The sequence below is a fragment of the Lynx rufus genome, unplaced genomic scaffold, assembly GCF_022079265.1.
Source record: "Lynx rufus isolate CCGP_SWC_20201006 ecotype Redwood Valley unplaced genomic scaffold, mLynRuf1.p SCAF_25, whole genome shotgun sequence".
Classification (NCBI taxonomy): Eukaryota; Metazoa; Chordata; class Mammalia; order Carnivora; family Felidae; genus Lynx; species Lynx rufus.
In genome coordinates, this window is record NW_025814840.1 from 13,243,498 (window position 1) to 13,267,276 (window position 23,779).

General features: G+C 42.9%; 1 protein-coding gene, 1 long non-coding RNA gene, 1 other non-coding gene and 1 pseudogene across 4 annotated transcripts in view; 2 read left to right on the top strand and 2 right to left on the bottom strand.

Annotated features, from left to right (window-relative positions):
* TBCE (tubulin folding cofactor E) overlaps positions 1–13,028 on the bottom strand; it is a 92,316-nt gene extending 79,288 nt beyond the window's left edge. For both annotated transcript variants that reach the window (XM_047088616.1, XM_047088617.1), the window contains exon 1: positions 12,958–13,028. The gene's annotated coding sequence lies outside the window, so the exon portion shown is untranslated. The remainder of the gene's footprint in view (positions 1–12,957) is intronic.
* On the bottom strand, positions 8,112–9,378 carry LOC124518624 (cell death regulator Aven-like; annotated as a pseudogene).
* A 102-nt stretch (positions 13,029–13,130) lies between the features above and the next one.
* LOC124518679 (uncharacterized) lies at positions 13,131–16,422 on the top strand. Its single transcript, XR_006963731.1, has 3 exons — positions 13,131–13,880; positions 15,224–15,341; positions 15,765–16,422. It is a non-coding gene; the product is annotated as an uncharacterized LOC124518679 (long non-coding RNA).
* Positions 16,423–20,185: 3,763 nt separating this feature from the next.
* LOC124518923 (small nucleolar RNA SNORA64/SNORA10 family) lies at positions 20,186–20,309 on the top strand. The gene has a single exon (XR_006963935.1). It is a non-coding gene; the product is annotated as a small nucleolar RNA SNORA64/SNORA10 family (small nucleolar RNA).
* Positions 20,310–23,779: the final 3,470 nt, after the last annotated feature.

Here is a 23,779-nt window from a genome sequence, read left to right on the forward strand (position 1 = left end):
GCCTGGGTGGCTCGGTCGGTTAAGCATCCGACTTCGGCTCAGGTCATGATCTCACGGTCCGTGAGTTTGAGCCCTGCGTCGGGCTCTGTGCTGACCGCTCAGAGCCTGGAGCCTGTTTCCGATTCTGTGTCTCCCTCTCTCTCTGCCCCTCCCCTGTTCATGCTCTGTCTCTCTCTGTCTCAAAAGTAAATAAACGTTAAAAAAATTAAAATAAAATAAAATAAAAAGAAAGAAAAAAAAAAAAAAGAATCCACCCCTGAAATCATTGTTACACTATATATGCTAACCAACTTGAATGTAAATTTAAAAAATAAACAAATAAAAAAGAATTAAAAAATTTTTTAAATAAATAAATAAAAATAAATTTAAAAATTTTTTAGTATTTTTAAAAAATTGTCAGGGTGCCTGATGGTTCAGTCTTAAGGTTAAGCATCTGACTCTTGATTTCAGCTGGGGTCATGATCTCACCATTCCCGATTTGGAGCCCTACATCAGAATCTGTGCTTACAGTGCAGGGCCTGCTTGGGAGTGTCCCCCCTGCCCCCACTCTGTCCCTCCCCTGCTATCGCTCTCTGTCAAAATAAACTTAAAAAAAAAAAAAACTATTAAGATGGTCAATGTTATCTGTATTTCAGCACAATTAAAAAAATAATATGAGGGGCACCTGGCTGGCTGAGCCCAATATTTCAAGTTTTAGAGAGCTCTGATTTGCTTCCACTTTAATTGGGACACTGAATCATTAAAATATGGTATTTCATAGGAACAGCCATATGCTTACCTCTTTGAAACTACACTACATATAATGCATCCTTCAACTGACCTCTTCATTAAGACAATTGTTTGGAGACTATAGATGCTGGTGAGGATGTGGAGAAACGGGAACCCTCTTGTACTCTTGGTGGGAATGCAAACTGGTGCAGCTGCTCTGGAAAACAGTGTGGAGGTTCCTCAAAAAATTAAGAATAGACCTACCCTATGACCCAGCAATAGCACTGCTAGGAATTTATCCAAGGGATACAGGAGTGCTGATGCATAGGGGCACTTGTACCCCAATGTTTATAGCAGCACTCTCAACAATAGCCAAATTATGGAAAGAGACTAAATGTCCATCGACTGATGAATGGATAAAGAAATTGTGGTTTATACACACAATGGAATACTACGTGGCAATGAGAAAAAATGAAATATGGCCTTTTGTAGCAACGTGGATGGAACTGGAGAGTGTGATGCTAAGTGAAATAAGCCATACAGAGAAAGACAGATACCATATGGTTTCACTCTTATGTGGATCCTGAGAAACTTAACAGGAACCCATGGGGGAGGGGAAGGAAAAAAAAAAAAAAAAAAGGACGTTAGAGTGGGAGAGAGCCAAAGCATAAGAGACTGTTAAAAACTGAGAATAAACTGAGGATTGATGGGGGGGTGGGAGAGGGGAAAGTGGGTGATGGGCATTGAGGAGGGCACCTGTTGGGATGAGCACTGGGTGTTGCATGGAAACCAATTCAACAATAAATTTCACATTAAAAAAAAAGACAATTGTTTGCAAGCGTGTGTATAGAAGCTAACGGAAATAGCTGTATGCTTAACTCATTAAAAATACATTGTTTTTAAAAAAATGAAAAAAAAAAGAATATGGTATTTCTTCCCCACTCTTCAAATTATACCTTCCTAATGCCCTAGGAAGCAGTTTGATTATATTCAACATTTTTTTCATTGAGAAGATTCAAAAATAGCTTCTTTTCCCACAATGTTTGAGGCTCTTTCACTTCACTTATTTCTTCCTCCTTGTTGATGAGAATTCAAAACAAAGGAATCTTTCCTCTCATTTTGTTTCTGCCAAGGAACTTAACAATGGACCCTCCCCACTCCACACACAAATCAGGTCTTTTCCAGAGAAAAGAAGCCTCTAGCAGAATTTAAGACAGCTGAAATCTTTCATCATTTATCTGATTTTTGTGCCTCTTTTATAATCTGTATTAGGAGGATAACCTTATTCTCTTTACCAAATGATATATAGCATAATCTATAGATCTCTTCTACTCCTCAGTCCTAGCATTGTCCCTTGTGCTTTCTACCCTAATGTCACTACTCTTCGCGCCAAACAAGTATGTATATCTTCCTGATATATACTCTTCAGCTCTCAAATCTTACATTGGATTGTTTTTAACAAAGACATGTATTTCCATTCCAATAATGAGCCCATCCCAGCAAATTTTAGTGGTATTCACGGTATTGCAGGTATCCTCCTGGAACGGCAACTTGAGACCACACGTTCAGGTACTATGCTTTTGCTACAATTTCTCCCTAAAATCTTTTGGCTGTCTCCTCCATTACTTTGGTTATATATAACACTCTTTCTTCTCAACAGCATCCAATTTCCATAGTGTCAGGAGCAATTTTTCCCTCTTTATAGAATGTTAGTATCCATTCCTCTCAATCACACTTTCTTAATTCCTACTGGGAACTATTTTTCTCAATTCCTCTGAGAGGCAGACTACTTTAGAATGAGGCTGATCATTACCTGGGAAGACAAGAAAAGAAATGGCCTAGCATCTGAGTTATTATCTATGCTTATTAGGAATAAAAGATGAGAGGGAATATATCTTCAGTGGTTAAGTCATGACCACCAGAAACTCAGACTAAAGGTAGGTCAAGGTTAGTACCTGGCCTTGATGGTATTCAAGAAAACATACATGACTATCCCAAAAAGTGGGGACTGCACCATAATGGGACAATGCAGGTGGATATTCCTCAGAAACCCAAAGGCTGCATCTAGGAAGCTTGGCCAAAGAAATATAGTATAGGTCATGTAACTGGGATCAGGGGTAACTAACAAGAATAGAGTAAGACCTCACTCAACTCCAGGTAGTTGGGCCACTGGGCTGATTACCTGGACAGAGCCTAAGGGAGGTGTTTTTTACCCTAAATCCATAGACTCAAGGTATCTTCTAACTGAAATTCGGCATTTTCCAAAATTGTGCACATAGGCAAAAAAAAAAAAATAGTTGATTAGCAGCACCTGTGATCCCACATCTATCACATTACAGCTAGTATAGATATCCCAAGATATATTTTACATGCATCACTATTTCAAAATTACAACATTTATTAGACCTGCCGCTAGATTCTGTCATTTAAAATATTAATGAACACACATTACATTACAATTTTTAAGTATTTTGATAACTTTATTTCACATAACTGGATTCTCGTCTAAAAGCCTATGTTTTTTTCCAAGCTTTATTATTTGTTTATTCCAATTTTACTAAATTCCAGTTAGTTAACATACAGCGTAAAATTAGTTTCAAGTGTAGAATTTGGTGATTCAGCACTTCCATACAACAGCCAGTGTGCATCATAACAAGTGCCCTCCTTAATTTCCCTCACCTATTTTACCCATCCCCCACCCACCTCCCTTCGAGTAACCATCAGTCTGTTCCCTGTAACTAACAGTCTGTTTTGGGTCACCTGGGTGGTTCAGTCAGTTAAGGGTCCAACTTCGGTTCAGGTCATTATCTCACAGTTCGTGAGTTAGAGCCCCGTGTCAGGCTCTGGGCTGACAGCATGGAGCCTGGAGCCTGCTTCAGATTCTGTGTCTCCCTCTCTCTGCCCCTCCCCTGTGCACTCTCTGTCTGTCTCTCTCTCAAAAATAAACAAACATTAAAAAAATTTTTTTAAAGTCTATTTCTTGGTTTTCCTCTTTCCTTCTCCCTGTGTTTGTTTTGTTTCTTAAATTCCACACTAGCGAACTCATATGGTATGTCTTTCTTGGATTTATTTCGCTCAGTGTTATACCCTCTAGCCCTGTCCACAGGGTTGCAAATGGCAGGATTTCATTCTTTTTTGTGGCTGAATAATATTCCATTATATACATATACCACATCTTTTTTATCCATTCATCAGTTGATGAACATTTGGGATCTTTACATAATTTGGCTATTGTTGATAATGCTGCTGTAAACATCAGGGTGCATGTATCCCTTCAAATCAGTGTTTTTGTACATTTTTGTATCCTTTGGGTAAATACCTCTTGGTGCAATTGCGGATCATAGAGTAGTTCTATTTTTAACGTTTTAAGGAACCTCCACACTATTTTCTACAGTGGCTGCGCCAGTTTGTATTCCCATCAATAGTGAGAGTGTTCTCCTTTCTCTGCATCCTTGCCAACACCTGTTGTTTCCTATGTTGTTAATTTTAGCCGTTCTGCCAGATGTTAGGTGGTATCTCATTATAGTTTTGATTTGTATTTCCCCAATGATGGGTAATGCTGAGCCTTTTTTCATGTGTCTGTTAGCCATCTGTATGTCTTCTTCGGAAAAATGTCTATTCATATCTTCTGCCCATTTCTTAACTGGATTATTTGTTTTTTGGGTGTTGAGTTTTATAAGTTCTTTATATGAAATTCTGTGTATTTTCTGTATTTAAAAACATTTTGGGGCACCTGGGTGGCTCAGTCGGTTAAGTGTCCGACTCCTGCTTTCGGCTCTGGTCATGATCTCACGATTTGTGAGATCGAACCCCACATCGGGCTCCAGGCTGACAGTGTGGAGCCTCCTTGGGATTCTCTCTCTCCTCTCTTTCTCTGCCCCTCCCCCCTCAAATAAAGAAACACTTAAAAAAAAACATTCTAGGGGTGTCTGGCTGGCTCAGTCAGTAGCGTGTTGTCAGCAACTCTTGATCTTAGGGTTGTGAGTTGACCCCCACGCTAGGTATAGAGATTACCTAAAAATAAAATCTTAAAAAAAAATTCTAAGGAGCTCACAGACTTTATCAGACTGCTAAAGGGGTCTTTATCCTAGATAAAGAATCAAAGAAAATTTGAGGACATGACAGGCATCAAAGTAAATTATTTAAACTAAATTACATAGCCCTTTACAAAACGCTTTCATTTTCCTTATTCACAATATTCATTCTAAATTGCCGACAATTTCTTTAATTCTTCTAAAAAACCACTGGTTTGTGTTTTTTTCTTAATATATGCAGGCGTCACGCCCAGCATAGAGCCCAACATGGGGCTTGAACTCACAACCCTGAGATCAAGAAATGAGCTGTTACAGTACACTTCATTCATCTTCTCCAGTGATAGATGAAGAAACGTCAAGGGACTTTTTCCTTATACTAAAAGGCATGTGGCATCTTGGCCCTGGTATCCTCTGGTGACAGGAACGCAGACTGAAAGAAACAGTTCCACTAGTTTGTTCTGCATTCCGTTTCACCTCAGTTTGTCTCTGGAATCCATGTTGCTAACACCGTGTGTTTGTTGTTGTTAAAAATAAAAAAAAAAAATTAATTAAAAAAAGAAATTAGCTGAGATCAAGAGTTGGATGCACAATTGACTGAGCCACCCAGGTGCCCCCAACTGTGTTATTTTCTAAGAGTGGAAGAATCTTAACCTGGGAAAGGCATCTGAAGAGTTCCATCTATACCATCAAAATGGTTCTCACCTGTTTTCTGCCATTTTTAGCCCAGCATCTTCCCCTTGTGGGAAGTGTATTTTCTCTGCCTGGTGGGCTGTCACTCACCCACCACAGGAGTGGACACATGGCCCAGGATGGCCAGTATAGTGACTCCTCACCTCTATTTCCTTGCATATAGCAACTGGTCCATACGTGAAGACCCTAACCCAAGCAGAGCCAACCTTTTAGAAAATGACATGGGCTCTTGAAGAGAGGATCCATCTCTCTCTTTCCCAAGACCTAAAACAAAAGGACCACTTAAACCTGGAATAACTGAGGGCACCTGGGTGGCTCAGTTGGTTAAGCATCTGATTTCAGCTCAGATCATGATCTCACAGTTCATGAGTTCAAGTCCCCACATCAGGTGAGCCCTGCTTCTCTCTCTCTCCCTCTCTCTCTCTCTCTGCCCCTCGCTCACTTGTGCCCTCTCTCTCAAAAACAAAACAAAACCAAAAAACGCTAGAAGAGCTGAGAGGTACTTCTGATACTATATGGAAAAAATCTGTGTGAAAATAAGGCCACAAGGGAAAGTGGAGTTGACCCAACTATGCGTGAAGCCTTTCATCAGCCCAAATGAAACAGTAAATTTTCTTTCACTTACATCAGTTTGAGCTGAGTCCCTTTCTCCTGAAACTGTAAGAATTCTGAAAAAATACACAAGAATTAAGATCATATGTGTTCCTATTTAATGTAATACGAACATTACATGCAGTCAGTCTGCTGGAAAGAAATTCGACCTCATCCACTACATGTTACCTATGGGAAACTGGATAATTGAACCTCTGTGTGTCTCAGTTTCCTCATCTGTAAAATGTATACTAGGAGGACCTACTTCACAGGACTGTTGTGAGAATTAAATGAGTTTTTATGCGTAGAAGTGCTCACCATCAACAGTTGATAAACGTTAGCCATTGGGGCACCTGGGTGCCTCAGTCAGTTAGGCATCCAACTCTTAATCTCGGCTCAGGTCACAATCTGATAGTTCTTGAGTTCGAGCCTCACATTGGGCTCTGCACTGATGGCACAGAACCTGCTTAGGATTCTGTCCCTCCTTCTCTTTGCCCCTCCCCTGCTTGCACTCTCCCTCTCAAAATAAATAAACTTTAAAAATAAATAATTTACTGGGGCACCTGGGTGGCACAGTCAATTGAGCATCATCCGACTTCGGCTAGGGTCATGATCTCACAGTTCAAGGGTTCAAGCTCCATGTCGGGCTCTGTGCTGACAGCTCAGAGCCTGGTGCCTGCTTTGGATTCTGTGTCTCCTTTTCTCTCTGCCCTCATCCTCCCCACCCACTTGCACTTGGTCTCTCTCTCAAAAATAAATAAAGCAGTTAAAAAAATAATAATAAATAAATGTTAGCCATTAACATCTCTTAATCACTAAGACCCTTAACATCATAAATTAGATTCTATATTTAAAATTTTTTTTTAATGTTTATTTTTGAGAGAGACAGGGCATGAACAGGAGAGGGGCACAGAGAGAGAGAGAGAGGGACACACAGAATCGAAAGCAGGTCCCAGGCTCTGAGCTGTCAGCACAGAGGCGGACACAGGGCTCAAACCCTCGAATCGCGAGATCATGACCTGAGCTGAAGTCGGACGCCCAACCAACTGAGCCACCAGGCACCCCTAGATTCTATATTTAGATAAGGAGAAAACACTCCATGAATTCAAAGAAATATACTACAAATAACAGTACCTGACATGGGGAAGTTTAATTGCAGTAGGCCCACACCACTCACAGGTATGGATTCTATCTCATTTCCCACCTTCTTAAACCACCAAGAGATCCAAAAAGATATCTGATGCACAAAAGAAGAGGTAAAAATACCGGCACTTTGCGAATGAATATTAGAAAAAAGATTTTTCAGTATGACTTCCATTACCTTTCCAAATATATGTCCCTCAATCTTTCCCTGTGTTTATTCAAAATTGTACCAAAATAATCGGTGTGAGGTCTGAAGATCGTTCACACACTGACACCTATCGAGTAGAAAACTCAACATCAATGGCAGCCACACCTAACTGAGATTTTGGAGCTCCAAGTAGTGATCTTGGCTCAGACACTAACAAGCTGTGAGTCCTTACGCTTATTAACCTGTTACAAAGAACACAAGGAGTTGAAAGACATGCTCTTAAAAGGAACTTATAGTCTAACTGGGAGAGATAACCAACAGCAAAAAACTAAGACCTAAAATTCAAAGTGCAAGGACCAAATTCAGTGATGGAAGAGAACCATGTGGGTTAAGAGGGAGGGAAGGCTCCCTGTGGAAACCACGCCCTGATGAAGCTGTCAGGAATGGACAGCAGAGAGTAAGGAAAATGAACTTTCTAGGTAGGGAAGTGTGAGAGGGTTTCTTTGATTGGAGGTTCATGTTGAGACTAGATACAGAACTTGAGAATCCTTTAAACATTTAAGGGCAAAAATATCATCTGCTTTTAACTTACTACCCAAAATGTAACAATTTCCAAGTACATAGCCCAATTTTTTTAATAAGCCCTACCCCCAACAAGGGGCTCAAACTCGCCACCCCAAGATCAGGAGTCATATGCTCTACCGACTGAGCCAGCCAGGCACCCTGCTATTTAGCACAATTTTAAACAAACCCACCTGCTGTCTCCCCCCCCCCCCCCCCCCCCCGTAGACCAGCATTCCTTTATTTTGGCTAAACGCATGCCTTGTTGTCTGCTCCCATTCTGTCAGCAGCACCTGCTAGGCTGCAAACATCGAAAGGAAGGGGGCTGGAAACAAGAGCCGTAACGTCCGCTGCCCTCAAGGACTCTATTAGATTTAAGCCAGAGAACAAATGCAAGGAGCCTCTTAAATGTATGGTTTCAGAGGTCGCGGGACATAGAGGTAGGCCGTTTATTGGGGCAAGCGTGACGGCACACACGGGCTTGAGGCATGCTTGTAAATCAGCTGTTCCGGAAGGACAGCCTTGAGCCTGCCCTTGCTGACAAGGCAACCAAAATCTGCTCCAGGGACTTTTTTTCATTTTTCTTTTTGCTTTTTTTTTTTTAATGTTAGGAAATCACGGGGCCCAACCAGTCGTTCAGCTCTTCCTCAGTAACAGGTTTTGATGTACCTGGTTGCTCAGACTCCACGTTTTCTTCCACTGCAGGTGGTTCTGCAGGACCTTCTTCTTGGACCACCTCCCCATCTGTCTCAGATTTTCGGTCCCGAGGTGTCTGGTCTGCTAAGATGTTCTCTCTTTTACAGGCACGTCTAAACTAAACGGCAGATCTACTTCTTCCTCCGAGTGGTGTGCGGCTGACTGCAGTGGGGCAGCGGGTTCCTAAGAACCCTACAAGGATCCAGGCTTGGGCTACCCTTCCCCAGGTGCCTGGGGCAGCCAGCAGCAGATTTCAGCTCAGAGACAGATCCCTTTCCTCCAGGCCCCAAGGGCCCTTTTAAGTGCCTCCCCAGTCCCTTGGTTTCATCATCTCTCTTTGGTTTCACCTGAGGAAGCTCCACAGGAAAGGTGGCCTGGACTGATTCAGCAGCAACATGGAGGTGGAGTGAGACAGGCAGTTCTCGAAGGGCTCCAACCAATGACTCACAGTCCACAGAAAATGAATTGTTTTGGACATAAAGCTTCACCACCCCACTCTTTCTCAACAAACCGTTACTGTGAGAATGAGTCCCCTGCAGAGCTGAGAACACCAGAGTCTGGCCCTGTGATTCTCCACTATCATTATCGACCTCTTTTTCAATATCTTAATATCCACCCCGGTTGGAAACTATCTTTCTTTTAGATCTCCGCATCACTGTCACCTTCAACAGGCACTCAGGCGCTGGGGCACCGGACTGCTCACGTCCCCAGAGCCCCAAGGAAACAGGTTGCCCTGAGCTCTGAGGTGCCACCAGCATCAGAGGCGGGCAGGGGGGGGAGGGGGGGTGAAGGTGGGGAGGGGAGCGCAGGATCCTTCCGATGTCCTTTTTAAAAAAAGGTTTTTTAGTTGTGGTAAAATACACGTAACATAAAATTTATCACCGTAACCATTGTGTTTTAAGTTTATTTTGAGAGTGAGCCAGCAGGAGAGGGGCACAGAGAACGGGAGAGAGAATCCCAAGCGGGCACCGCACAGTCAGCGCAGAGCCCAAGGGGCTGGAACTCATCCACTGTGAGATCGTGACCTGAGCCGCTTTAAAGTGTATGGTTCAGAGGCATTAGATATGCTAACACTGTTGTGCAACCAATCACCGAAACTTTTCTATCTAGCAAAACTGAAACTCTATACCCACTGAAGGACTCCCCACATCCCTCTCTCCCTAGCCCCTACCTTCCATTTCCATGAACTTGCCTCCTCTAGGTACCTAAGTGGAATCAAGCACTATTTGTCTTTTGGGACTGCCTTATTTCACTCAGCATGTCTTGCTGTCCTTTTATGCCTCATGTCAAAGCCTGTCTCCAAGTTGTACTCTGTCCTCACGGTAGTTCCTTTGTCTTCACATACTGAACTGTCTCATGTAATTTTAAGTACGTCCTCCAAAAAGTTTTAAGCATTTCCTAAGAGGCTATAGGAGGCACATGTTCTCTCTGAAAGAGGCACATCTCCTCTCTAAAACATCAATGACTTACATCTACACCAAACCCACAATTTTTCTGACAAAACTATATAAAAGAGAATAAATTAATAACTTTGTGCCCTTTCTGTACACACTTTCAAAAATCAGCAAATCTTCCCAAATCATTCCTCCACAAATTCATCCCAGCCACTCCTAATAACTGGCAACCTATAATGTTTCTCCTTTCTGGTAGACCTTCCTTACTTTCTGGGTCATATTCATTTCACACTGAATAATATGTCTACCTTATTATTTTTTAACGTACTCTCCATTAGAGACAATGCATTGTTGCATATTTCCCAACAAAAGGGTATGGTAGGGAAAGTACCATAAACTTTTAAAATAAACTTTGAAGTGCTAAGCATACAACAAACATTCTACTAAAGTATATGATAAACTGACTTTAATAAATCAAAAAGAAAAAAACAAAACCACCAGAAAATGGTAACAACTCTAGTTTTATTGTTGAACATTCACATCTTACAAAAATAATTAAGAATTGAGATGATCCAAGAAGTCTGTTTAAATCCATAACTTAAAGGTAAAAACAATATTGTTCTGCAGGGTTGAGATTCAATTAAGACTGGGACGCCTGGGTGGCTCAGTCGGTTAAGCATCTGACTTCAGCTCAGGTCATGATCTCACAGCCTGTGAGTTCAAGCCCCAGTCTGTGAGTTCAAGCCCCGTGTGGGGCTCTGTGCTGACAGCTTGGGAGCCTGGAGCCTGCTACGGATTCTGTGTCTCCCTCTCTCTGCCCCTCCCCTGCTCACACTCTCTCAAAGATAAACATTAAAAAATTTCAATTAAGATTGAATTACATTCAATTAAGTATTCATAATGAAATTCAAAATTAAATTTAAAAGGTTAACCAGGGCACCTGGGTGGCTCAGTCAGTTAAGCATCCGACTTCGGCTCAGGTCATGATCTCAAGGTCTGAGACACAAGCCCGGCATTGGGCTCTGTGCCTACAGCTCAGAGCCTGGGGCCTGCTTTGGATTCTGTGTCTCCCTCTCTCTCTGCCCCTCCCCTGTTCATGCTCTGTCTCTCTCAAAAGTAAATGAACATTAAAAAATAATAAATAAAATAAATAAAAAATAATTCTTCCTTAAAATAAAAAAAAAAGGTTAACTGGTATAAAGACAGAGTAATATATCTTCCAAAGAAGTAGAAAATATGGAGAGAGAAAACAAAACAAAATCCAATCTTAATCCAAAAAAAGTCAAGAAAGGAAGAGAAAAAAAGCAAAGAAAGTACAAAGTATAAAATGGTAGAAAAGGTCCAAATCCATTCATTCAACTGTTATATTATGGGAAGCCTATTGAAAGCCAGATACTGTTTTAGGCACTAGGAATACAGCAGTAAACAGAACAAAAATATCTGCCCTCATGAAGCTTCTATTCTAGTGGGGGGAACATAGTAAGCCAGATAAAAGAATAAACCACATGGCATGTCATATAATGAATGGGAAGCACAACGACAAAGAGGGCAATGGAGATGTAAGGGAAGGATATGTCAGAGAAGACCTCACTGACAAGGTAAAATTCCAAAAACTAGAAGGGAGGTAAGGGTCGGAACCATATAGACAGACGGAGGGACTGGAGAGACTTCCAGGCAAAAGAACCCCAAGTGCAAACATCCTGAGGTTGGGATGTGCTTGAGGAGGCTTGAGAAGTAGCGAGAGAGATCAGAGGTAAAACAGGAGGGGATCATACAGGACCCTGGGGGGGTCACTCTACCAGCTTTGGCTTTTACTCTTGAATGAAATGGGCATTCTTTGGACGATTTTTTTTTTTTTCTTTTTCTGTTTCTTTTTTAAGTAGCCCTCACACCCAGTGGGGAGCCTGAACCCACCACTCTGAAATCAACACCTGAGCTGAGATCAAGAGTTGGAGGCTTAACGAATTGAGCCACCCAGGCACCCCAGTAGTCCATGGAGGATTTCTTGAGAGGAGGGCAAAGATTTGATTTTTTTTTTTTTTTTTTTTTTAGGAGGATCACTCTAGATGCTGTAATGAAAAAAGACTGAAAGAAGAAAAAGCAGATTAGTTAGGTGGCTATGCAGTAGTCTGGGTGAGAAGGGACTGGGAGTCCCGGACAGATTCTGAAGGTGAAGCCCATACAATCTGCTGGTAGATCGTAGGTGTGGTGTGTGAAAGAGATGAGTCATGGATGGCTCCAAAAGTTTGGGCCTGAACAAAGGTCTCAGTAATGACAATGAATAAGTACAAAAACCTGCCTGTCAAAAGGCAGAGACTGTTGCCGTGGATTTTTAAAAATCCCCAGCGATAGCTGTTTATAAAAGCATACAGAAAGGTTAAAACTAAAACGATGCTGAGACAAATATCAAATGACAGCGGCCTTGGCTAGGTTAATGTCAAACAAGTCTGCTCCCTGAATCTTTATCTCCCCCGTCTCTACCTTAACAGTCTGGCATTTGTGAACCCTGTCTTCCAACGAGACTGTTGTTTCTTTGGGGACAGGAATGTCGCACCCTCCTGTGCACCCACCCACAACTCGGAACAGTCCGCAGTTGGTGGTAAACACTATTTCAAAATGTTAAATGTTCTCCACCTACCACACGTTATTCCTCCTCCTCCACAAATGTTAAATGATTCGGAACTTCAGGGCTGTTTCTCTAACCTGAGCTATTTCACCTCGTCCAAAGTGACCCGCCAGCAAGGCTTCCCGGTAAAGGGATGGACGGCGCTGCCAGTGCGGCTTCCTCTCCCGCTCGCCGGCCCGGACTCCCTACAGCCGGCGCGTCTGGGTCTGGTAGAGGCGGCAGGGAGCAGGCAACGCCCGACTCTTGACCACCTAAGAAGTTTCTAGGAAAGGACTAAAGGACCGAAGCATTGCAGGGTGACGCACCGGCCACTGGCCGGCCACGAACGCTTGGCTCCCGCAGCCCCTCAGCCCCTCCGAAGCTCACCTGCCGGCAGAGAACCCGGGGGGTCCGGACACCGACCCTCGCACGCGCCACGCAGCAGCGGAGCTTCCGGTCCTGGCCGGAAGTGCTTCCTTAGGGAGACAGGAAGTCCCACCTCCGCTGGGTGGGCGGTGGCAGCTGGAGCTTAGGCGTGGCTATAGCGAGCAAGGGGCTTCGGAGTCGGAGGTTTGGTCCACCCACCCAAACGTGGGCAAGCTCCCCGCCCCTCTGCTGCCCGGGTGATTCCTCTAAACTCAGGACGGAACAACCCAATGAACGTACATGTTCCAGCCTACTTGTGATTCACTTCCTTGTTTATTGAGAGTCTACCAAGTCGGAGGCGTGTGGTCACAGATAAGAAGATAGTGTTGATGCCTCAAAAACTAAGAGGATAATAATAATAATCAACCAGGTAAAATAGGCAGAATGAAAGTAAGTACAATCATAGAAAAAGCAAATTCCATAGGTTTGTTAATTTCTAAGCGTCAGGTTTCTATGTAATTAGCTCAGTGGTTTGTTATGAGGATCAAATGAGATGACACAAATAAACATTGAGCAATGGGGTCTGGTACATGATTACAGCACACATAGCTGTGGTGTTGGTATCATTGGTTGAAAATAAGAAGCCTTTATCCCCCCCCCCCCCCCCCGCACAAGGGGAAATGGAATAACAACTAAGGGAGGTAGCATTCATGCTGACTGTTAAAGTTGAGAAGAATTTCAGTACATAGAGAGGTATCCATTGTAGAATCTGTAAACAACTGCTTTTGTTGATTAATGAAAGGACATGGGATGAAAAACCTTGCTCCCTAAAACAGAACTCTCAGAAGTTTGTTGTCTGAAATCCTATCAGTGAGAATGGAACATCCCTCTCCTGCCTGGCAGAGCTGAGCCATGTGGATCATTTTGGCACTTTTCCAGTCCAGGTATAGAGCTTCAAATACGGGGTTTTCAGATACAACATTCCACGTTTATTTTAACTTTGTAGTTTTCAAGAGTTCCAGACCTTAGAGTCTGCTTCATAGCCCAGACCAGAGCCTGCTTAATTCTTACCTATACTGCACCCAATCCTATGCTATCACAGTCTCTTCCCCTGCCTCTGCCTTTTTTGTTTTGTTTTGTTTTTTAAGTTAGACATCCTGCCCCTCTGGTGTGTGTGTGGTCTTACTTGTTTCAGCAACTAAATAAACCTTTGTTAGACTATAGGCTTGCTTTTGAATGAACCTTATCACTATTGTGAACAAGGTTCTTAGACTCATGAAAGTTGGAGGACACTTTTATTTTGTTTTTAAGGTTTATTTATCTCTGAGAGAGACAGAGAAAGAGAACATGCAAGCAGGGGAGTGCGGGGGGTGGGGGGGGGGAGTAGATAGAGGATCTGAAGCAGGCTCTGTGATGTCAGTACAGAGCCCACAGTGGGGCTCAAACTCGAACCGTGAGATCATGACCTAAGCCCGAGACTTAACCCAGTCAGCCACCCAAGTGCCCAAAGAACTCCAAAGAATTCTTTTAGTCTCTTCTTCCTTCCGTAGAGTAAAGGAGTTCCTTACTGCTTTGCTCCCTCCGTGATTATCTATCTTTGCCTATCGTTCTTCTTGTGCTACCTACTCTCTCTGTGTCTACATCTACTTTCCTGATTTGTGTTATTGGAAGGCTGACAACTATTTTAATACAGAAATCATTTGGAGTTATGGGGTAACTTGATAGAAGATCAAGGTCAGGTAAACCCACTACATACCAGGAGATATATTTGATTTCATTAGTGTCTAAGTAGACAGCATGAAAGTTGAGTCTACACCCAGATATTTGGTCAAACACTCGTCTAGATATTGCTGTGAAGGAGTGTTTTAGATGACATAAACAGTTGAATCAGTACACTTTGGGCAAACCGGATTGCCTTCCATCATGTGGGTGGGCCTCATCCCATCACTTGAAGGCCTTTAGAGAAAAAAGTCTGACCGCCTCAGAGGAAGAGAGAATTCTGCCTCCCTGGAAGCACATGGCCATGAAACAGGGAGAAAGTATCAAGGTTCTTACCACAAGAAAAAAGCAAGGAAATGATTTCTGGCTAGGTAAACAACATCAGGCATAGATTCAATTCGATATCTTCTCAAATCTCTCCAATGATACTATTTAAGGTTATGGTTTGTCTTATTTTAAGGTTTTCTGTGTTCCCTTAATTATTCCTGTCCCGTCTAAATTAAATTTTTCTATATTTTCTTGTTTTGTTGTTGCTTCTTTTTTAACCTCGGTTTTCTCTGTTATACAGCAGGTACTCCATAAATGTGGGAGTTTCCAGCTGTCCATTTATATTACAGAACGAGGCAGTAGAAACGCTAAATGGGAGCAAGTGGGAGCTCAGCTCCTGTGAGCAGGGCTGCCTGATGGTAAGTCTCATTGTCATGTGAATGGGAAGGGAACAGCCATCAAACTTCCGGAAGGCTCTCAAATGCCCAGTAGAAGAGTGTGGCTCTTTGACACCAGCACCGCTGCCAGTTGCCCAAATTCATCCCGGAAGCTGACTTCTAGTTCTCTAGAGAAGATGTCTTCCTCTTTTGCTTAAGGACATATACCTGGCAATGATGATTTAGTTTCCCTGCTGGGCACAAGAAGGAGGTAGTGGTGGTGGTGGGGAGGTGTACATCCTTTTGTTTACAGACCATCAATTAATTTCTGTTTTCATCCATATTTATCCCTTCAAACCTCTGTGTTGACAAGTATAGCACTGTTCCAGTTAGTTTCCTATTGCTGCTCTAACAGATTGTCACAATCTTAGTGGCTTAAAACAACATATATTTATTATCTTACAGGTCTGAAGAAGTACAGCACTTCTCACTGGGCTAAAAGCAAGGTGTCAGCAGGGCTGTGTTGCTATCTGGAGGCTCCAGGCAAGAATCTGTTTCCTTGCCTTTTCTGGTTTCTAGGGGCCACCTGTATTCCATGGCTCATGGTCCCCTTCCTCCATCTACACAGTCAGAAATGGTGGGTTGAGTCCGTTCCACATCACGCTGACTTTGTTTGTAGTCTCACATTTTCTTTGACTCTCTCCTTCTGCCTCCTTCTTCCACTTAGAAAAATTCTTGAAATTACATTGTTCCACCTGGACAATTCAGGATAACCTCCCTGTTTTAGGGTCATCTGATTAGCAACTTAATTTCGTCTGCAGCCTTCGTGCCCTTTGCCGTATACCTACCATATTTACAGTTCTGGGGATGAGGACATGGACATCTTTGGTGGGGGCATTATTCTGCATATGGCTTTACTGAGCCTGTTGGATCCTGTGTCAGCCACAACCACTTCTCTGCATCTCTGCATATATTTAGCTATGGCTTTATCTGCATGGCTTTCATCAGTCAGTAATCTGCTGTGTGTATTCTGGAATCTCTCATCCACTAACAGAGCACTTCCTTTAAAAAAAAATTTTTTTGGGGGGCGCCTGGGTGGCGCAGTCGGTTAAGCGTCCTACTTCAGCCAGGTCACGATCTTGCGGTCCGTGAGTTCGAGCCCCGCATCGGGCTCTGGGCTGATGGCTCAGAGCCTGGAGCCTGTTTCCGATTCTGTGTCTCCCTCTCTCTCTGCCCCTCCCCCGTTCATGCTCTGTCTCTCTCTGTCCCAAAAAATAAATAAGCGTTGAAAAAAAAATTAAAAAAAAAATTTTTTTTAATGTTTATTTTTGAGAAAGAGAGAGAGAGAGAGAGAGAGAGAGAGAGAAAGTGCAAGTGGGGGAGGGGCAGAGAGAGAAGGAGACACAGAATCCAAAGCAGGCTCCAGGCTCTGAGCTGTCAGCACAGAGCCCGATGTAGGGCTCGAACTCACAAGCAGCCGTGAGATCATGACCTGAGCCGAAGTTGACTGAGGCACCTAACAGAGCCCTTCCATTCTCAATGTTATTTCGATATTTTTAGCCTTTTTATTTCTTTTACTTTCCTTGTAGCATTCTCCCAAATTGAAAAAAAGAATGAACACTAGCAGAAAAATTCATCTCAGGCAGACTTGGGGCCACTTTCCCAGCTTTTAGATTTAAGAAGCGCCTGAAGGCGTCTCATCTCCAAGCTTCATAGACACTGTTGACAGCTTTATTGTTAAAGCTGACAAAGATCCTTCAAAGTCTGACGTGTTTCTGCTTCCTTGCCATGGGAATGTTGCTATGAACATTTGTGTACGAGGTTTTGCATGGATATTTTTTTTTGCATTTCCCTTGGGGTAGTGGATTGAATGTGTCCTCAAAAAATTCATGCAGAAGGGATTGGGGATGTTACTGTCTGGTCCATCCTCTCTAGAGTCTTGCTCATCCCCAGGAACGTTACCCACAATCATGGGAATTTATGGTTTTCGCTCCCTTCCCAGAATCTCTCCTCTCTTCTTTTCTCTTTGCCCTGAAAGTCACTGCTCCTTTTTTCTGTACCCTTCTTCCCAGACACCTAGACTGACCTCATCAATAGGCTCAGGTTTCAGGAAAATTAATTCAGAAAAGGAAGTATCTTGCAAGAAATTTCTTTTAGTCCTAGAATCATAATACTTCCCAGAGGTGAAAAAGCGCAAAATGGCATGGGTACCTTTTTGGAAGTAAGGATGGAAAAAATAGAGGTGGAAGAACACAAGTATCTCAAAAAAAGTATTTTGTTAATATCTGTATCTGTAAATATCTATATCTACATCTATATGTCCTTGTAATATATAGTTTTGCTCCACTCAATCACAGAATGTGATTTAATCAACTTTTTTCTATTATAAATGCTGCTGCAATAAATATACTTTTATAGGGGCGCCTAGGTGGCTCAGTTGGTTAAGTGACCGACTTTGGCTCAGGTCATGATATCACAGTTCATGGGTTCAAGCCCTGCATCGGGCTCTGTGGTGACAGCTTGGAGCCTGGAGCCTGCTTTGGATTGTGTGCCTCCCTTCTCTCTCTGCCCCTCCCCTGCTTGTACTCCGTCTCTCTCTCTCAAAACTAAAGAAAAACATTAAAATATATATATGCTTAAGACTATATGCTTAAGATATACTCCCTCAGATAAATATATATATATATACTTTTGTATACATTTTGTACATCTGAGGGAGTATATCTTAAGCATATAGTCCCTTCTCAAAATGTAAAACAAGGTCAAAATATGAGTTAGCAATGCCACTTCTAGGATTTACCTGTTACTGTTGGCTTGAGCTGCTATAACAAAATACCACAAACTGAGTGGCTTAAACAACAGAAGTTTATTTTCTCACAGTTCTGAAGGCTCAAGTCCAAGGTTAAGGTGCCAGCCAGTTTGATTCCTGGTGAGAACTTCTCTCCTGGCTTGCAGATGGCTGTCTTCTCACTGTGTCCTCACATGACATAAAGAGAAAAAATAGTTCTCTCTGTCTCTTCTTATAAGGACACTAATCCTGTTGGATCAGGTCCCCACCCTTATGACCTCATTCAAGTTAATTACTTTCATAAAGACCCTATCTCCAAATACAAAATAATGGAGGTTGAGGCTTCAAAATAGGAGTTTTGGGGGAACATTATCCAAAAGAAATGAAAAAATACACCCACACAAAAACTTATATGCAAATGTTCCTAGCAACATTACTCATAAGAGCCAAAAAGTAGGAACTACCCAAATGCCCATCAATTGACAAGCGGATAAACAACATGTGGTATATCTATATGATAGACTGTTATTCAGACTTACAAAGAAATGAAATTGTGATACAACACGGATGAACCTTGAAAACACCATGTTAAGTGAACAAAGCCAGTCACAAGAACTATGTAATATATTGTATGATTCCACTTATATGAAATGTCCAGGATAGGTGAATCTACAGACAGAAGACAGATTTATGGCTGGCCAGGGTGGGGGCTAGGAAGTGAAGTGGACGGAAAATGAAGAGTGAATCGTAACATGGATGGGGTTTCTTTTAGGGAAGCAAGAATGTTCTAAAATTAGATTGTGGTGATGGTTACATAACTCCATGAATATAATAAGACCCACTGAATTGTATGGTGTGTGAATCAAAAAAGCAGTTTCAAAAGATACATATATTCCTAAAAGTGGAGTGTCCAGGGATCAGTGCAGAACCCACTAGGCCTAGGTGAGCTCATTCAGTCCCACGGCTCTATACATCATCTGCATGTCAGTGACACAATTCCAACTTCCTGCCTTGCTTGATCTCTCCTGTGAACTCTCTCTTGCCTTGTGCATGCAAATGCCTTCTTGACTTCTCTTCTAGGATAGCTCATAGGCATCTCTAATTTCCCCCCCAAAATGCTGTTCCTCCTCTGTCTTCCTAAATCCAAGTTATGGTACCGCTATCTACTCAGTTTCTTTAAAAATCCAGTGATCATCCTTGATTCCTCTTTTCATTAACTCTACATGCTATCCGCCAGTAATTCCTGTTAATTCCACTTAAACTAACCCCAGCTTGACCTCTTTGCACTGTGTGCCCTGCTCCCACCCTTGTTTTAGCTACCATTGTCTCTCATGGGATACTCTGACACTGTTCTCAGGGGTCTCCTTATGTCCTCTCATAGACATCTATAAATTCATCATCTACTCAGATGCCAGAATGGTCTTTTTTTGTTTGTTTGTTTGTTTTTTTTTTTTCAACGTTTATTTATTTTTGGGACAGAGAGAGACAGAGCATGAACGGGGGAGGGGCAGAGAGAGAGGGAGACACAGAATCGGAAACAGGCTCCAGGCTCTGAGCCATCAGCCCAGAGCCTGACGCGGGGCTCGAACTCGCGGACCGCGAGATCGTGACCTGGCTGAAGTCGGACGCTTAACCGACTGCGCCACCCAGGCGCCCCCAGAATGGTCTTTTATAAATGTAAATTAAATATAGTTCCTCCCTTTCTTGAAACCCTCTATTGGCTGCCCAGTTGCATTTAGATGGAAAGCTAACATCCTGAGGCACCTGGCTGCCTCAGTCGGTAGAGCATGTGTGCGACTCTTGATCCCGGGGTTGTAAGTTCAAGACCCATGTTGGGTGTAGAGATCACTTAAAAATATGGGGCGCCTGGGTGGCGCAGTCGGTTAAGCGTCCGACTTCAGCCAGGTCACGATCTCGCGGTCCGTGAGTTCGAGCCCCGCGTCAGGCTCTGGGCTGATGGCTCAGAGCCTGGAGCCTGTTTCCGATTCTGTGTCTCCCTCTCTCTCTGCCCCTCCCCCATTCATGCTCTGTCTCTCTCTGTCCCAAAAATAAATAAATGTTGAAAAAAAAAATTAAAAAAAAAATAAATAAAATCTTACCTCTCTCGACTCCACTTCATCATACTCAGTGTGTGGTTGGTGTATTTTCAGAGAGAGAGGCAGGCCCTCCTAATGCACTTCAGACCAGCCCGAGTGGCCTCTGTTTCTAGGATTACAACAGCTTCTATATGCATCAGGAGCGCTGTGTCAGATGAATCCACCACCCCCCTCCTGCTGTTTTCCCTTTTCCAGCCAAGGCCTCTTTTGATGGCATGTCCAAGACCTACAGCTATCTCACCCCTGGCCTCTGGAAAGAAACTGTGTTCTTCAAGTCTCCCTATCAGGAATTCAATGACCATCTTGTAAAGACCCATACCAGAGTCTGTGTGTGGAGGACCCAGGCTCCAGCTATGGCCACCACATAGTTCTATACTAGACAAATGCAGTGAGGGGCACCTGAGTTGCTCAGTTGGTAGGCATCTGACTTTGGCTCAGGTCATGATCTCGCAGTTTGTGGGTTTGAGCCCCGCGTCAGGCTCTGTGCTGACAGCTCAGAGCCTGGAGCCTGCTTCGGATTCTATGTCTCCCTCTCTGTCTGGCCCACCCCTGCTTGTACTCGTACATGCTCTCTCTCTCAAAAATAAATAAACATTAAAAAAAAAGGTGAATTAAAGCTCGTTAAAAAAATAATAAAATAAAATAAAATCTTAAAGAAAAAAGCTAAAACCCTTACTCTGGTTTACAAAGTCCTTCGTGATCTGGCTCCTGCATTATCTTGTACATATTGGCAAAGCTCTTTCTCACCTTAAGACCTTTGTACTCCTTTTGCTTCGATTGCTCTGCACCAGGATTATAGTATGGCTAATTTCTTGTCATTCAGAACTCAGCTTAAATGCTACTTCCTCAGAGAGGTCTTCCCCAAACACCTAATGTAAGTAGCCAGCTTTTAAAAATTATTTTATTGCTAATATTTCTTGTTTATTGGTGCTTTCATGACTTGTAAGATTTTTAATATTTGAATAGATAATACATTCACATGCTTCAAAAGTCAAAAGTCATACATGGGTGTACAGTGAAAAGTCTCTCTTGTTACTCCTATTTCCCAGTTTCTGTTCCTCACTTCCACTCTTGGGATAATTTAGTAAATATTTTTCTTTTATGCCATGCTTTTTCACACAATGGCAATTTCTTGTACAATCTCTTAAGCTACGTGGTGTCTTGTTTTTCTCTTTCTATAGCTTGAATATCAGCTTACCTTAAGAACAAAGGGAGGGGTGCCTGAGTGGCTCCATCGGTTAAGCATGGGACTCTTGGTTTTGGCTCAGGTCACCATCTCACAGTTCGTGAGTTCGAGCTCCACGTGGGGCTCTGCATTGATGGCACAGAGCCTGCGTGGGATTCTGTCTCCCTATCTCTCTGCCTCTCCCCTGCTCACTCTTTCTCGAAAATAAATAAACATAAAAAAAAAAAAAGAACAAAGGGAATTGCTTGAAGGAAGCACTAGGTTGAGGTTTAGGTTCTGGACAAATAACCAAGATAGAAAAAGAACCAGAAAAGAACTGTAATGGCAAGTACTGTTTAGTCATTTGGTCAGAGTCTGCTGCCAGATGAGTGTATTCCAACAGTTTTTTCCACTCAAGAATCCCCCGGAGACAGAATCCAACTGGCCAGGAGTAGGTCATGCATTACCCTTTGGCCGTAGCAGGACAGTAAGAGGAAGGACATAGCAGCCCCCTGGGACCCTTTGGCTTCTGTACTGGAAGGCAGGACGCTTTGGCTATATCCAACTGTGGAGCAGTAGTTTGCCAAAAGGAAACAAACACGATGAGGAAGAATTAGGGTGGGAGAGGGTTGCCGTGGCCGTGTGCAACTGCCACAGTTTTATCCCTGTGTCTAACTCCCTCCTCGGAAGCACTGCTGGCAGGACCTCCACTGGCTTTGCCCAGCACTCAGGGAGACCAACAAACAGGTGTTTGTCAGCTGTAACCATCAAAGCACAGACAGTGGCCAGTGGCTTCACGTTACCTGTAGAAAATACAATCAAGGAAGGAGGTGGCTTTCCCAGAAAAGTTCTGGGAGTGCCAGAAGTGAGGACTTGTAAGTTATGTACAATATACATTTAAATAAATGGATTGAGGGGTACCCAGGTCGCTCAGTCGGTTGGGCTCCTGACTGTTGATCTCAGCTCAGGTTTTTTGTTTTTTTATGTTTGTTTGTTTGTTTGTTTTTAATTTATTTTTGAGAGAGACAGCGTGAGTGGGATAGGGGTAGAGAGAGAGGGGAACAGGATCTGTGCTGACAGCGGTGAGCCTGATGTGGGGCTTGAACTCATGAACCCTGAGATCATGACCTGAGCTGAAGTTGGATGCTCAACCAACTGAGCCACCCAAACACCGCTCAGCTCAGGTCTTGATCTCAGGGTAGTGAGTTCAAGCCCTATGTTGGGCTCCCTGCTGGGGCTTGACACCTACTTAAAAATAAATCAATGGGACGCCTGGGTGGCTCAGTCAGTTAAGCCTCCAACGTTGGCTCAGGTCATGATCTCACAATTCATGAGTTCGAGCCCTGCTGTCAGTGCAGAGCCCCCTTTGGATCCTCTCTTACCCCCCCGCCCCCCTCTGCCCCCTTCCCCACTCACTAGTGTGTGTGCTCTCTCTCAAAAAAACAAAACAAAAAACCCCCAAATAAATAAATGATTGAATTCCAAAAACAACAATAAAGGCCTCCCCTATAGCTAGTTTATGCTTTGTTTTACATATGTAACACTATAACAAAAGTAACCTAGGTCAACAGTAGAGGCCCAGGATAATTGTTTTTCTTTTATTTAGTTAGTTTTTTGTTTGTTTTTCATTGGTTTGCCTTTTGTTTTTGTTTTTCTTTTAAAGGAGATGGTACATTATTCAAGTTGGAGAAACACTGTCATAAATTCCTACTAAAGAAATGTTTTCCGGTTGGCTTACAATGCAGTCAGCCCCTTACTATCAGTGAGCAACAGGTAGGCTGAGAATAACAAAGAGACCCTTTATTGAGTTAGTCCTATGCCTTTTAATGGCTACTTATTACCTTAGTTACCCAAAGACCACATTTAAGCTTTACTTTGTAAGGTCTCTACTAAGGTTTTGTAAGGTTTTTGGCAGGGGAATACAACTTTAAGTTGGAATTTGGACATAGAACAAATTTAATGGGTGGCAGAGGAACATTTCAGATACAAGCATATGAGTACAGGCTTCAGAGTGGGAATGTGGGGGCGCCTGGGTGGCTCAGTCCGTTAAGTGTGACTCTTGACTTGGCTCAGGTCATGATCTCACAGTTTGTGAGTTCTAGCCCCACATTGATCTCTCTGCTGTCAGTGTGGGGCTTGCCTCAGATCCTTGGCCTCCCTCTCTCTCTGCCCCCTCCCGCTTGTGTGCTCTCTCTCAAAAATAAATAAACACTAAAAAAATTATAAAGTGGATGTGTATAATGTTTGTAGGTGGGGGAGGACGAAATTGACGGGCTCAGGTTAAGTAAAGGCATAGTGGGAGATAAGTCCAGAAACTGATTATAGAGAGCTTTGACTGTGAAGCTGAAATGTTTGACCTATATGGATATGAGTTTTGGGGCACCTGGGTGGCTCATTTGGTTAAGCGTCCCACTCTTGGATTTGGTTCAGG